The 14,222-nt window shown below is 44.4% G+C and overlaps 1 protein-coding gene across 2 annotated transcripts in view; it reads right to left on the bottom strand.

Moving 5' to 3' along the window:
• Smad9 (SMAD family member 9) overlaps window positions 1-14,222 on the bottom strand; it is a 49,810-nt gene that overhangs the window by 26,174 nt on the left and 9,414 nt on the right. The window contains exon 1 of one of the 2 annotated variants that reach the window (XM_063282646.1): window positions 3,049-5,718. The exons of the other annotated variant lie outside the window; for it this stretch is intronic. The gene's annotated coding sequence lies outside the window, so the exon portion shown is untranslated. Of the gene's footprint in view, window positions 1-3,048; window positions 5,719-14,222 lie in introns of those variants that run through there. 2 annotated transcript variants of the gene reach the window in all.

Here is a 14,222-nt window from a genome sequence, read left to right as displayed (position 1 = left end):
CACACACACATACACACACACATACACACACATACACACATACACACACATACACACATATACACACACACATACACACACATACACACACATACACACACATACACACACACATACACACACATACACACATACACACACACATACACACACATACACACACACATACACACACATACACACACATACACACACACATACACACACATACACACGCACACACATACACACACACACACACACACACACACACACACACACACACACACACACACGCTGCTCTTGGTCACAGTGTTCCATCCTCACCATAGCCCCAACTAGGGCAGCAGCTCTACCCACCTGGTCATAGGAAGACTCGAAAGTTACACTGAAGCCAGCTTTTGCCAAGCTGGGAAGTAGGACTAGATGAAGAGCAGAGGGTATTCTGGAGGGAGACTCCCACAGGACCCCTCATCCATAAAACTGAGGACACAAAAAGTCACAGTGAGGCTGGGAGGCTTGGAGGGCAGAGGGACTGTGGGGTTGGGGAGATTGGGAGCTGGGCAGGATGGGACTGGGTGTGTGTATGACTGGGGAGGCTGAGAGGGTGGGAGCTGGGGAGGCTGATGGCTAGGGGGTAGAGAGCTGAGGGATGGGAGATAGGGGCTGGGAGGTTGGAGAGACTATGGAGCCTGGGTGCCTGGGAGGCTGGTGACTGGGGAGGGGGAGGCTGGGGAAGGTTGGGGCTTGAATAGCTGAGGGGCTGGGGATATAAAGAAACACCTCGGTCAGGCAGGCAGGTACTCAGCATTTATGAGCCTCAAAAACATTCTGCAGCTGACTATCAAAATATAAACCTGCCACCTTTCCTCCTCAAGCAGGCAGGGCCCTCAGGTGAGAAAGGTAAAACCAAGTCTTGACTATTTTGGGGATTAGCATTAAGTTCCCCAGAGAAGTCAGGAAGGGCAGCTGGAGAGAGGGCTGGGGTGTTCCCCGTGGGGAAGGAAGGAAGCTAGAGAAAAGGGAGCTAGCCCTACACCCTGCATTTTCAATTATCCGGGAAGTAACTCCCAACTTGGAAGAAACCCCAGTAGAAACTGAAGTGTGCTCAAAAGTGGAAGTGCTTTGACCTTGGTTTCTCAAAGCACTGATTAAGCTCCAGAAGAAAATCCTTGAACGTCCCCTGAATAGGCTTTGTATTAATCAACATCGATTCTTGCCCTCCCTCCCCTGTACTTCCTGAAGTGGTGGCATCCGATTAGTCACTCTGAGGCACCCACAGAGCTCAATACAGCTCTGGTCAAGACTACAGAGACAGACAGGACATAGTGGAACCAGTAGGCACTGGCCTAGCTCAGCTGTGGCCGTAGATTTGATCCCCATCGTGGTTTAAGAGGAGTGGGGAGTGGAGAGAGGCTGGTCGGTGAAGTGCTCACTGCAAACATCACTACCATCTCAGACCAATCCCCACCACCATATAAAATCTAGAAGGGCAGCATGTACCTGTGATCCCAACACTGGGAAAGCAGAGACAAGAGGATCCCTGGGGTCCACTGCCAGGTCTGACCAGGCTGTGATGTTCACATTAACTGAGGAACCCTGTGTCAGAGGAAGAGTCAAGGGAGATGCCTGATGTCCACCTGCAGCCTCTGCAAACACACAGCTATCTGTGCACACTCCCCAACACAGGTAGACACATACCAAAAAGAAAAAAACCTATAAGGCTAGATTTCTCAAATCTATATATGTATATGTATGTATAAGCTTCATGCTTATTTCCTTCCTAAGACTTGTGGAGCCCAAAGTGGGCAGTGCCTATCTTACACATAGAGTTCCTCTATATGTAACTAACTGTAATTCCAGAATACATGATGCTCTCTTTCGGCTTCCACAGGTACTTGTCATTCACAGGGGCACACACATTATACATGAAGGCAGAACACTTATATATATACAATTAAAAAAAATAAGGCAGACATCAAATTAGACCTCTGACCTGACCTTCATATATACATACACACAGAGACAGAGAGAGAGAGAGAGAGAGAGAGAGAGAGAGAGAGAGAGAGAGAGAGAGAGAACAAATATAATTGTTTTGGTGAAATAGCACAAATTCAACAGAAGACTAATATAATGCCTTCAACATAGCAAACCCAGAGTGGCCTCTTAACTCAGCCCCAATTCAACAGTGCTTCTTCGTTTATATTAGAAGGCATTGATGGAAATTTCCCATGCATGAGAATTTATATCTTCGCATTCCACACAATGCAGGTCTTTCTCTCCCCTGGCATATCCATTACTCTTAACATGTTTAGAAAACATCCCACGTTCTCAAGGGCAGCAAGCATCCGGGCCAAGTATTTCTACATGAATGATCGCTGAATCGCAAATTCGAGTCCTTAGAAACCTATTTTTACTGCATTGTTTATAAACTTGTGAATAACTATTGCCCTTAAAAAATTTCTGGACCTTAGCAACCCCCAAAAGAATAAACCAGATCTTACGCAACAGAAGGTATCTTGACTCCAAGCAAATCTAACCCATGAAAATCTGGGCTTACCACAAATATAAACTTGGGGAAGATTATTTATCTTACAAAGCGAGTAATGATGAATGTAAAAGTATAAGTCCATCTCCCCAAACCTGTTTCACATTCAGCTTTTTGAGAGATAAATAGGCTTCCATTCAACAAATGTTTACTAAGGCCTTTCATGTCGCCATTCGAGTCAACACTACACTGCATACATTTAACTGCTAAAGGTAAGCCTGATAGCAGAATTAAGAGATCTCCTTCCTCTCTCTCTCTCTCTCTCTCTCTCTCTCTCTCTCTCTCTCTCTCAATATTTATTTATTTTATGTTTATGAGTACACTGTCACTCTCTTTAGACACACCAGAAAAGGACATCAGATCCCATTACAGATGGTTGTGAGCCACCATGTGGTTGCTGGGAATTGAACTCAGGACCTCTGGAAGAGCAGTCGGTGCTCTTAACCACTGTGCCATCTCTCCAGCCCTTATTACTTTTGAAATATAATTTTAACCCTAAAAATACACAGTGTCTATCTTACCTCCTGGATGTTGTTCTTGGGCCTGGAAGGAGCATTGTCAGCAAACTGCAGAATGAATCAAGTTAATTTTGGAGACACTATATTATAAACTCTTCGCCCACCAAAACACCACCAAAGTTTGGGAAATTTACAACTGCTCCAGCTTTTGTGTAAGCAGGCAGTATTATGTCACAGCTGAAGTCAGTGAACCCCTTGTAAACAAAAATACAAAACCAAAAACAAACAAACAAACAAACAAAAAACACAGCCATCAGAAATAAGATAAACTGTATTTTCTACATATCAAGCAATACTCATGTAGAGTATCTTAGCTCAAATATGAAAACACTTTTTTCTCGCCCTCCTTTAATAGATCTTTGTTGCAGTAAATAATAATTTAAAAAATAAAGGTTTCTTTTAACCTGCACTAGTGCTGGCACAGTAGGGCCACATAACATCTGTGGGATATTTTCATCTCAGTCAGCAAAGTGTCTCACCCGCTAAGCTCCATCCCATCTCACACTGCCGATGGCTACTCTCTGAGCCTGGCAGCCATCTCTCTACCCATCTAGTCCTCAAGGCAGGTCGCTGCCAAGCCAGTTTCATACAGAGACCGCCTATCTTGCAACTCTCTTACTGTGGGCTCAATTAAGGTTTTATAGACAACCAACTTTCTCCTCACTGTAGGTCTATCCAGACACTGTGGATCCTGTTTCCCAACCTTGATGAATATTTAGGAATGAGCTAAATGGGCCCCACATAACACACATGCACGTGCTGGGGGAGAAGGGACATGCTGTTTGGCTTAAACTTTATTAGAAATACAGGTGGCAGGAGAGGCTGAGGTGACTAATCTTGATTCTCCACTTGAATGAACTGAAAAGTGCTTGAGGGGGACCAGTAAAGCATGTGTCTTGGCATGTCTGTGAGGGTGTTTTCAGAGAGAATTGGCAAAGAAAGGTACTCTCACCCTGAGCGGGTGGCTCCATTCCATGTTTGGGCACAGACTGAATAAAAGAAGTAAAAGGGCGAGCTCTCCAGCTGAGGAACTGTCTCTCGCTGAGCTCCGGGAGCCATGATGTGAGCAGCTGTGACGCATCACACTCCTTCCTCGATGGACTAGAACATCAGACACCACCAGCCCAGTAACCTTCTGTAGAGTTTTGTGAGGTGTTACATCACAGTGAGGAGAATCTGACTAACTCCAAGTCCTCTGTGCCAGCTCTGTATCAACGGCTTTTCCAGAAATTAAATAGCAAAACAAAACAAAAGGAGGCAGTACTTTTGTGCTGTAATAAGTAAGTTCAGTAAATGCTCAAGCAAGATGAGCCCACGAAGGAGGGCAGGGTGCAAAGCATGCTGGGAATGTTTCTGTTGATAATGATGATGATAGTACTATTGAAATATATAGGACAAAACGACAACCACCAGATTGGGAAAAGATCTTTACCAATCCTACATCTAGTAGTGGGCTAATATCTAATATGTACAAAGAACTCAAGAAGTTAGACTCCAAAGAACCAAATAAACCTATTAATAATGGGGTACAGAGCTAAACAAAGAATTCTCAGCTGAAGAATATCGAATGGCTTAGAAGCACCTAAAGAAATGTTCAACATCCTTAGTCATCATGGAAATGCACATCAAAACAACCATGAGATTCCACCTCACACTAATCAGAATGGCTAAAATCAAAAGCTCAGGTGACAACAGATGCTGGCAAGGATGTGGAGAAAGAGGAACGCTCCTCCACTGTTGGTAGCAATGGTACAACCATTCTGGCAATCAGTCTTGCGGTTCCTCAGAAAATTAGACATTGCACTACCTGAGGACCCAGCTATACCATTCCTGGGCATATACCCAAAAGATGCTCCAACATATAACAAAGACACGTGCTCCACTATGTTCATAGCAGCCTTATTTATAATAGTCAGAAGCTGGAAAGAATCCAGATGCCCTTCAACAGAGGAATGGATACAGAAAATGTGGTACATCTACACAATGGAATATTACTCAGCTATCAAAAACAATGACTTCATGAAATTCATAGGCAAATGGATGGAACTGGAAAATATCATCCTCAGTGAGGTAACCCAATCACAGAAAAACACACATGGTATGCACTCACTGATAAGTGGATATTACCCAAAAGCTTGGATTACCACAGACCAAATGAAGCTCAAGAAGAAGGGTGTCCAAAGTGCGGATGCTTCAGTCCTTCTTAAAAGGGGAAACAAAAGTATTCATAGGAGACGATATGGAGACAAAGTTTGGAGCAGACACTGAAGGAATGGCCATTCAGAGCCTGACACACACACACACACACACACACACACACACACAGCCACCCAAACTAGACAATATTGATGAAGCCACGAAGTGCATGCTGACAGGAGCCTGATATAGCTGTCTCCTGAGAAGCTCAGCCAGAGCATGACAAATACAGAGGTGAATGCTAGCAGCAAACCACTGAACTGAGAACAGGACCCCCGTTGGAGGAGTTAGAGAAAGGATTGAAGGAGCTGAAGGGGCTTGCAACCCCCTAAGAACAACAATACCAACCAACCAGAGTTCCCAGAGACTAAACCACTGCACAAAGACTGTACATGGACTGACCCTGGGCTCCAACTGCATATGTAGCAGAGGATGGCCTTGTTGGACACCAGTGGGAGGAGAAGCCCTTGATCCTGCCCAGGCTAGACCTCCCAGTGTAGGGGAATGTCAAGGTGGGGAGGCGGAAACAGGGATTGGTTGGGGAGGGGAAACACCCTTCTAGAAGGGGAGGGGTAGGGGGTTTATGTCCAGGAAACTTGGAAAGGAAATAACATTTGAAATATAAATTAAAAAATCCAATAAAAAATATATATATTTCAATGTGTGTATGTGTACACACACATACACGTGGATAGTGAGGATTAATTGTACCACTGACTGGAAGTCTTTTAACTCTAGTTAGAAACATCCAGTGCAAGGGAGGGCAACAACCTTTCAGAATAAGACATAGCTAATCTCTGACCCCTTAGCAGGAGGACATCCATGAATCCAGGACATCCAGGAAGTTAGTAGGCAAGCAGAAAGAACAGTCCTTACATAGCTCTGTTACCAAACAAACTCCAGAGTCTTACACGGTAAGAGGCAAAAGACAGGCCAAAGTCAAGAGGAGTCATGGCAGCACATAGAGAGTACGAGCTAAGATTCTCTCAAGCTTAAAAATAATGCCGAGGGGATGTATTGAAATGGAGACAGGGGAGGGGGCAGTCAGATGGGGAGGGGAATGGAGAGAGGGCCAGCTGTAACTAAGGACACATGTAAAAGCCACAAAGGGTACTCATAATAGGTAAGCTATTTAGTAAATATTTTTAAAGCTTTTGGAGCTGGCTGCAGAGCTGGTTTCGCAGTTAGGAGCACTGGCTCCTCTTGCAAAGCACCTGGGTTCCTCCACTTCCTGTGAAGCTCAACCATCTTTACCTCCAGTCTCAGGGTGTCCGATGCCCTCTCTGTCTTCTCTGAGCACCAGGCACATATACAGTGCAGATAGACATGCATGTACCGTCTCTCTCTCTCTCTCTCTCTCTCACACACACACACACACACACACACACACACACACACACACACACACCAAAGTTTGTAAAAGTTAAGTTCAAAACAGATCATCGGTCAAGGAACCCTGAGACTCCCAAAACAACACGGGCTTTTGCTACTGCAGTTGTTGCCCAATAAAGGAAGGCGGTTAGAACCGATTGCTGAGAGCGGCACATGCTTTGTGTATGAGGTGACCTAGGACCACTCTGACCAAAAGCAACTTGGGGAGGAAAGGGTCTTTGGCTTACAGCTTCCAGTCTCTCAGGGGATGTCAGGACAAGAGCTCGGAGCAGAAACTGTGGAGGACACTATTTTACTGACTTGCTCAGCTGCGTTTTAGATACAGTCCAGGCCTTTCCACCTATCACCTGATATTGGTGATTTTTCTGCTGCTATCATAAAAGACGGTGACCAGGGAAACCCACAGAAGAGAGGTCATTTGGGCTTCCGATTCCAGAGGAATAAGAGTCCATGACGGCAAAGAGGAGGCATGGTGGCTGAGGCAGGGAGCCAAGAGCTCTCACCTTTAATACCAAGTACGAATAGGGAGAAAACTGGGAGTAACATGTGTCCTATTGTCCTCAGAGCCCACCCCCAGTGACCTTCCTCCCAACCTCCTCAACCTTCCCACAGAGAGCCATCAGGTGGGGACCAAGTGTTCAAATGTATTCACCAATGGGGGATATTCTCAATGGAACCACCACACGCCCACGATTGCTTTCTCCAAAGGACGACTTGCACACCACATATTTTACCTTATTTTGCTCAAACTGTACCAAAGTGGAATTACTTGCCTTTTCTTTAGAATAATTCAATCAAATTTAGTATGTTCACAATGCTACAGAGCCACCACCTCTCGCCAGCTCATAAACTCAACTTGTCCCACTAAGACAAAACACAACTCCCACTTGGCTGCTTCTTCCCCGGTCTCCTCCCACAACATGCGTTCTATGTCTGTGGGCTGGATCCTTCTACAGCTGATCGGGTACACAGAGACATTTGCAAATGCAGATGTGTGTCCATAAACATAGAAACACGGACGCCAACCTGTTCATGCCACTGACAGATGACCTACAGGTTACTCCCACCTTCAGGCTACTATGGACAGCGAGGATATGAATGTGTGGGTGCAGACACGTGCTTGAGTGACAGTGATCAATTCTCCGGGGCATAGACCTAGGAGGGAAGCTGCCGTGCGCCATATGGAGTTTGTGGTTAACTTCGTTAGATAAAATTGCTCAATTATTTTCTGTAGCGGTCAAAGTATTTCACAATTACAGTTTTGCTTCACATGGATTTTAAGATACAGTGCGGGCATTGTAACTGGGGCTGGCCTTGCCTTTACAGTAGTCCTACCTCACACCCCAATGTTGGGATTACAGGTACAATCTAGCATATCCGGTGGGTTATTTTGTAGATCCGTGTGTGTGTGTGTGTGTGTGTGTGTGTGTGTGTGTGTGTGTGTGTGCAGATATCATCCTGAATGTTGCCTTTTATGATAAACTTTTATGATAAAAATTTTCAATGCCAAAAAAATTTTAAATAGGGTCTCTCTATGTAGTCCTCGGTGCCCTGGAACTTGCTATATAGACGGGGCCAACCTCAACACACAGAGAGGTGTGCACCACTACACTCAGGTCAAAAATACTCTTAATTTTAGTGATATATATTTATTCTTTCCTTATTATTTATGCTTTTGATGTGACATGAGAATCCATTGCCAAATTCAAGTCCATGAAAAATCACCCTTATGCTGCCTTCTAAAAGTTGTATTGTTTTGGCTTTTATACTCAGGTCACTGACCACTGAGTGAATGTGTGTGTGTGTGTGTGTGTGTGTGTGTGTGTGTGTGTACTCACGAATAGTGGTGGGATAACTAGAGAGCCGTATCTAGAAGGCTGCAGTTGGAACTCTTACATATCACCACTACTGGTTCCACTATTCCTTCTCCGCCACCTGGTCTTGACATTCTTATAAAACCACAGTTGACGTAGATGTTTAGCTTAGCCTTAGCCTTGAACGTTGAATTTCACCTCTTTGATCTCTGTCAGTCCCTAGGCCAACAAGACATTACTTTGACTACTGTAAACTCACATTAGGTCTTTAAATTGCAATATTTAGAATTGGAGTGCTCTGTGTTAGTTTTCAAGGTTGTGTTATAGTCTTTTTCTTTAAAAAAATAGTTTACTGTATTTTTCCTATTGTGATACAGGTTCAATGAGCACATGGAGGGTTTTGCTGTTGTTGTTGTTTTGTTTTTGTTTTGTTTTTTTGACAATCTTGTACCTTGGCATCTAGGTGTTTAATATCACTTGTCGATGGGCTCTGGAAATGTAATTCGGACATAAAGATGAGGGTGAAATTCTAAGAAGCAGGGAAGAAAATACCATGACTGAGCAGGTCCTGCTGGGAGGGAGTTCAAGTGGCAGGAGAGCCTAGTAGTCAGGGCTTTGGCTCTAGTGCCAAGGGACACTTTCAAAATACCATGCTACAGGAAGAAACCACGACTGCTGTTCTCGTAGGCAACTAAGTCCTCCACTGTACTGTCACCAGGAAGATCAAATATGGTACCACAGGGGCTGGAGAGAAAGATGCTCAGCTGTCAAGAGCAAGTACTCCTATCCCAGAGGACCAGAGCATGGTTCCCATCACCCACAGGAGCTGGGTCACCACTGCCTGTAACACCAGCTCCAAGGGATCTGACACTTCTGGACACTACAGGCGCCTGCGCTCCCCTGCACACCCCTGTCCCTGCCCGAGAACACGATTAAAATTAAAATAAAACAACACAGTTCGCCAAGTAAAAAGCACTTCCTTGTTTTCCCCAGGCCGAGAAACCCCAGCTTGTTTCTAATCTTTGAGCGTGGCCGTAAGCTGGAGTGCATATAAATAATCCTCTTGACAAGCGAGAACACTTGTGCAGGGGGAAGAAACCTCTGAACATAGTCTTCAGTAAACACTTTCATCAGTTTTAGTTGAATTAAATAACCAGGCAGTGACAGCAGCCCTACTGAACATGGCTGTTGCTCAAGGGGGCAGAAGTGGTTAGAAAATGGCTGCGGCTGCCTACAGTGCACTGTGAAAACATCCATTTGCAATTTTTATGCATTTGTTTTTCAATGCAGAATATCCCAAATGCAAATATTCCTGGCAGTATGACATGTGTCATTATTGCATGTAAACTGCCACTGAGTAAATGTATTTTCTTTTTTTGTAGCGACAAATATTGCTGCGGTGACATTAAGCAATCTCCTGTCACTCCACAAATTGAGCCGTGTAGTCCCATCTGGGTCTAGGTTCCATTACAGCAGAGCTACTTCAAGTCAATAAAGGAGTTGCTAACCAGAGGATGCAGATGTGCCTTCTAGTGTATAACTTTCCAAATCACCAGCGCACCGTCAATATAAATTGACAGGAGTCTGGTGGTAATGGGAGCCTGCTCTACACCTTGGAAGCCCTGGTGACGATGTCACACACTATGTGAAGGACACAAGCAGTCTCTAAAGTTGCATTGTTCTGGGATCACCCTGCACTAATTGCTCTGCTTAGGCCTTGGGGGAAATGTATAACTATCCTGTGAAATCATAGCAGCTTTAAGTACAGCCGGGGACTGAGTCTCCCGTGCACAGATGAGAGCCTAGAGAGTTTTGCTTCAAGCTTGATTTTCCACTCAACAACTAAATGTCGATGAGGGTCTGTAAAGCCCACTGCAAGGGGCCTCCTTCAAAGCCAGCTCAAATATCAGGACCACACTGGCATCCCAAGACATTGTACATACTGCACCGCGTCATTTCTTTATAGGAAGGCAAATCTTTTACAGACAGCAATTCTGTATCATTCGACATGCAACATATTATCATTGATGGGATGCTGACATCAACGTGTCAGAATACAACAGATGCTCAACAATATCAACTGCCATGTTAACTACTGTATCCTTTCCTGAGGAACCCTTTGTTTTAAAGCCGTTGTGGCCTCCTGCTCTGAGAACCCTGGTCCTCTAACCACACATATCTCAGCTCCTAATGAGGAAGGACAAGGTTGGTTTTGCCTCCGAGGGGACACTGGGCAACGTCTGAAGACATCTTAGTTACCACAGCTAAGGAGGAAGATGTCATTGGGATCTACGGGTTAGAAGCCAGGGATACCGTCAAATGCCCCGTGATGAAGAAGACGGCCTCTAGGCAGGTGTGATCCGGATCTAACTGTCAACAGAGTTGAGTTGAGGAAGCCCTCAGAGAGTCTCACCCTCAACAGCGATCCGCTCAGCCTCATTCCTGTCACTCCTCCATCCGAACTTATCTTCCCAAAACTCGCTTCCCGCTAACGGTCTCCTGTTTAACGTGGCTTCTACTCACTTCTCACTGTTTTGGATTTTGGGTGTCCACAGTTGGACTTTTACAAAAACTACTCAATACATCGATACTTCAAAAGCAGAAATGAAACCAGGTTCTAAAACGTCTTGCTACTAACTGGCCTGCTTTAATACTGAGCCTTTAAGGTAATTTTAAATGAGAAGGAAAAGTTATGGGAAAAGGCAAAGGCTTGGGAGATGACAGCTGTTTGTCTTCATTGGTAAAAGTTTCCAGAACTTTGAAAGCCAAGTGTCTGTCCCTGTCACTATCTGAAAAGCAGGCACTACCTTACCAGGGTGAAGTCACAGCGCCCACCACCTGTTCTATAAGGCGCATGCCTCTTAATCTAGCCTCAGTCTGCCTAAAGACTGTTCAGAGGAAAGAACAGGAAATTAAAAAAATTTTTTTTGAATTTTTCATGTACATGTTATTTGCCGTTAAATTTTGTAGAAGTGATACTCTTAATTAAGGATATAGATTACATATATAGCATACTCAATACAGGAAAGGGGGAATATATGAAATTTGTTTAGCATGTACCATACTCTGCACAATTCATGTCTGTTACAGACTCACCATCAAGAATAAAGTCCTACAACAATGAAACCATTGCAAAGTGAAAAAGCATACATTGTGTTACTCCACTCCTGTAATTCTGGTGAGAGTAACTGGGGGATGAGGCAGAAGGACTTCCATGAGTTTGAACTACATAAAGACTTTGTCTAAAAAACAAACAACCAACCAACCCAGGAGCTGAAAGTAGGGTCAACTGTTTTTAATCTCCAGAACTTGGAACTTGAGCTATGTGAGTTTGAGGTCATCCTGGTCTACACAGTGAGCTATGTAGGACAGCCAGGGCTACATAGACCTAGTCTCACAAAAAGAAAAAGAAAATAGAGGGAAAAAACACTTAGTTAGACATCTTCTCTTTCCCTTATCCTTCTTCCTTTTTTTTTTAAAGATTTATTTATTTATTATATATAAGTACACTGTAGCTGTCTTCAGATACACCAGAAGAGGGCATCAGAACTCTTTACAGATGGTTGTGAGCCACCATGTAGTTGCTGGGAATTGAACTCGTGACCTCTGGAAGAACAGTCAGGTGCTCTTAACCGCTGAGCCATCTCTCCAGCCCTCCTTCTTCCTTTCTTTCCTTGATTTAGAGTCTTGTTTGTTGACCAGGCTTCTCTTTTTCTTTTTAAGACTTATGTATGTATGTATGTATGTATGTATGTATGTATGTATGTATGCATGTGAGTGCTCTATGTGTAAATACACCTGCATGCCAGAAGAGGGCATCAGATCCTGGCATAAAAACCTGCTATGTGGTTGCTGCGAATTGAACTCAGGACCTTTGGAAGCGCAGACAGTGCTCCTAACCGCTGTACCACCTCTCCAGACTGTTCATGCTTGGTTTATACTCATAGCTTTAAATGACCCATCAGCCTTTCTGGGAACTGGAGCTCAACAGGTACCCACTCCCATCACACTGGGTACTAAATACGCATGTCTTTAAGGAAGATACAAAGGTGACAAGCCCATGATGCCAGACACCAGCATCACTGGGGACACAAATCAAAACACTAAGAGGCGTGGCTTCCCCATATTAGAAGGGCCACCACCAGCAAAACAGAGAGTACCTGAGGTGACAGTGGACTCGGAGGTCAGCTCTGTGGGAAGAGATGAAAAAATGGCTTGGCAACCATGGACACATTCCTTAGCTGACCACAGAGTTACAGCTCGACAAACTATCCTAAGTGTGTACCCCAAATTAAAAGCAAATGCTCACTAGCTTGGTATCCAAGCCAGTTTGATTCGCAATAGCTGGGAGGCAGAAACCAGCTATCAACAGCTGAATGGATACAGAGGTGTTGCGCACACACCTGAGGTATCTATTTTCCGGTCACAGGAAGAGAAAGGCATGCTCTTCAATGTGGGCAAACCTCGGGAACACTGCTTAGCGGTGCAAAGCAGACGCTAAGGATGAATGATGAAGATTCATCCTGCGTGGAATATCGAGGTTTCATAAAGACAGTACACAGACCGGAAGTGACCAGAGTGGACCGGTAGGAGAAATGGGAATCATTGCTCAAAGGGTATTGAACATCAGTCTAAGAGGATGAAAAGCTCTGACACAGGCAGTGGTGACAGATTCACTGCAAGAGCCTGCTTAACGCTGCCAGGCAAGTTTAAACTCAACAGTGGTTAAAACAGTAAACACATTTTTACATGATAAAGATTTCATTCCAGGTGTCAAATGGCTCCGTTATCCTTCAAGGGATTTCTCCTCCTCTCTCTGCCAGAGTTAAACATGTTTTTAATAAATATTAATTCTTGTAAAATAACGTGTCGTGGTTACGCAGAAGCCTGAATGGCTGATGAAGTAAAAAGCGAGGGGAATCTTTTAGATAGCCATCCCTGTAGGCTGATCCCTCTCCAAGCTGCTCTGTGAAGAAGGCCTCAGGCCGATGAGCGATGAGCGCTGGCTCGCTCTGCCTGCCCTTCAGATCTCTTCCTCTCACTAAATGCAGATTCATGTAAACATATCAGTTTCCTCTGATGGCGGTGGTTTGGGGTTTAGAGCAAAGTGCCACTTTAAAAATAACATTCACCTCAACGCCCAGGGAAAGAGGAATTATGAACTAAACCCCAGAGAGATTCGTTTTTTTTTTTTTAATGAGTTCTGTTTTCTACCTCAGAACCAACTGACAACAACTTTATACAGCTTTAATCAATACTGCTCAGCTTTATGTTTCCGTATCAGATATAAACTCTAAAAGATCTTCAAGCAGCATTGGGGTGAGGGAGGGGAGAAACAGAAGAAGGAGAGAGGGAGGGAGGAAGGAAGGAAGGGAGGGATTCCCAGCACTCACATGGTGACTCAAACCGTCCCAAACTCCAGTTCCAGGGAAGCAAATGCCCTCTTCTGGCCTCCACGGGTACTGCACGCACATAGTGCATGCTTACAGTCATGTACATAAAACAAATAAATCGTTTTTAAAAGATTCTCCAACTAAAACATCATATTACAAACATTCCTAAGGCAACTATAAGTATTCTGGGGGCAAAGGGGAAAACCAGATAGTGTGATAGTCACATGTGCCAGTACTTCAGAACCTCCAAGACTTCAAAATGGAAGATCCACACAATCTGAACTTCATTCTTCCAAAGCTAACCACATGGTCCCTCTTGAAATAGGAGTAGGGGAGAGCTGACCACGTGAAAGTATTATGGGTCCAACCGCATTTACATCAT

The sequence above is a fragment of the Rattus norvegicus genome, chromosome 2 (assembly GCF_036323735.1).
Source record: "Rattus norvegicus strain BN/NHsdMcwi chromosome 2, GRCr8, whole genome shotgun sequence".
Taxonomy (NCBI): Eukaryota; Metazoa; Chordata; class Mammalia; order Rodentia; family Muridae; genus Rattus; species Rattus norvegicus.
The sequence above is the reverse complement of the archived record's forward strand: the minus strand, read 5'-3'. Positions and strand labels throughout refer to the sequence as shown.